Consider the following 2,275-nt stretch of genomic DNA (forward strand, 5'->3'; position numbering starts at 1 on the left):
ATCACATTCACTACAAGGAACATTTGGGCACATAGAAGCATTATGATCATTCATTCCACATAATTGACATGGCCAACATTCCACAATCATGCAACAAGTAGAAAGATTGGAGTTAGAGTGAGAAGATGTACCTCTTCCCTTAATTTGGGAAGGAAGAATTGGAGCTTGGGAAGGAGGCTTCTCAAGCTTTTCCTTGAGAGACATAACTTCTTTCCCTAAATCCGCAATCAAAATGGTCAAATCATTGATGACACTAAGTTGTTCGATCGAGTAACCCTTGCTTGTTGGTTCTCTTTCCACTTCTTGCCAATTCATATAATGACGAGCTACTTCATCAATAGCATCAACCACTTCTTCTTCCGTCTTGTTCATGATTGGGCCTCCGGCTCCGGCATCCAAACTTGCTCTCCCATGAGAACTCAACCCACCATAAAAGATATGTATGATTTGATAGGTAGGAATCCCATGGTGTGGACACTCCCTTTGATAATCCTTGAATCTTTCCCATGCTTCATAAAGGCTTTCATTAGGCTTTTGCTTGAACCCTTGAATCAAAGCTCTTGCCTCCGCCGTTTTCTTTTGAGGATAGAAACGGAACAAGAAAGCTTTGGTGACATCATCCCAAGTTTCCAATGAATTGGGCTTCATCTCTTTATCTAGCCATTCCAAAGACCTTCCTATGAGGGAGAAAGGGAACAACTTAAGGCGGATGAATTCTTGAGACACTCCATTAATCTTGATTGTGTTACAATATTTTTCAAACTCCTTAAGATGGTTCAATGGGCTCTCGTTCTTTGCCCCACTATATTGTCTCCTCTCAATTAGGGTGATCATTGCCGGCCTTATTTCAAAGTCATTCTCCGGTGTTATAGGTGGAGCTATGGCGCTCTCATACCTATATGCCCCGGGCACTCCAAGCTCTTTCAAGGTAACTCTTGAATTACCTCCCATGACTTGGGATCTATACACACAAAACTCAAAGACAATATTAGTAGCACGGCTACAAGTGTAGCCTAAGTGTAAAATCTTTTTGTATTTTGCAAATAGAGTGGAATAGACTCAACAACAACATGCATTCAAAACACCACTCCCCGGCAACGGCGCCATTTTGATGGGAAGGAGAATGGTAGTTCGTTGGGCTACCACCCCACCCAATCAAACAAAATTTGTAACTTAACAAACCCCTATTTAGTGTAGCGGTAAGTCAAGGTCGAACCCAAAGGAATGGAGGTCAAATGCACGATGCCTAAGTTAAGCTATTCCGAAATCTAGAAGGGGTTTATGGTAGAAACTAAGGCTAAGCTAGGCGATGCAAAAGGCTTTTACTAAATGAATGCTAAGGCACTAGGGGAATGGGTCCACATGCATCAACGATGAAGTTCAATCAACTTGGGGAATTTACCAATCAAGTCAAGCAATGTGAGGGAAAACCGAAATTGCAACCAAGAGAGTACATCAAGCTATTCTCCTAGAGGTCTAATTAGCGTCAACTACATCAAACACTAGCTAGGAAACATCACAAGATATCTCAATCGAGTAAATGTAAGCCACAAATCAATGGTCCGTGTCAATGTGAACTCACAATGCAATCTAGTGTGAATAACAAGGGTGATCAAGCCTAATCAAGCACACACATGCACAAAATCAATCAACCAATTTAATCACATTATCAACTCAATCAATTTCCCCCAAATTAATCTCAATTCATCATTAATACATGCTTCACTACTACCCTAGCAAATAAACTACTCACAATCCATAAAGAACAACAAAATCAAAGCTAAACTAATCATCATTCCCAAATTCATCAATTGAAATCAAATTGAAACCAACAAATTCAATCAAATCAATCAAACTATCAATCAACCAAATCAAACAACAATACTCATGAAATCAAACATTAAATTGCATTAAAGAGTAAAGAATCCTTACAAACTTGATAGAAATCAAATCAAATGAAGCAATCTTCAATCATCAATCATTAAACCCACACTTTCTCTCTCCAAAATTGCTAAGAACTAATGTTTTCTCTTTCTAGAATCTAATCTCATCTAATTCTCTCTTGAAGATCTCATCTTCTCTCTATATATGGAAAGAAATAACTAACAATCCCAAGAGGAAGTTGGGAAAGACGTCCAAAAATAGACCTACGTCGGTGCGAGCGCTCGAAGGAGAGAGAATGGTGCGCACGGGAGCACACCCAGGAAGGTGCGCCCGCACGCACCTGATGTGCGCCCGCACACGACAGATGTGCGGTCGCACACTCCTCTAGTGC

General features: G+C 40.4%; 1 non-coding gene across 1 annotated transcript; it reads left to right on the plus strand.

Moving 5' to 3' along the window:
* Positions 1-460: 460 nt before the first annotated feature.
* On the plus strand, positions 461-566 carry LOC145606499 (small nucleolar RNA R71). Its single transcript, XR_014105360.1, has one exon. It is a non-coding gene; the product is annotated as a small nucleolar RNA R71 (small nucleolar RNA).
* The last annotated feature ends 1,709 nt before the right edge of the window (positions 567-2,275 follow it).

The sequence above is a fragment of the Chenopodium album genome, chromosome 22 (genome assembly GCF_948465745.1).
Source record: "Chenopodium album chromosome 22, dcCheAlbu1.1, whole genome shotgun sequence".
NCBI lineage: Eukaryota > Viridiplantae > Streptophyta > Magnoliopsida > Caryophyllales > Amaranthaceae > Chenopodium > Chenopodium album.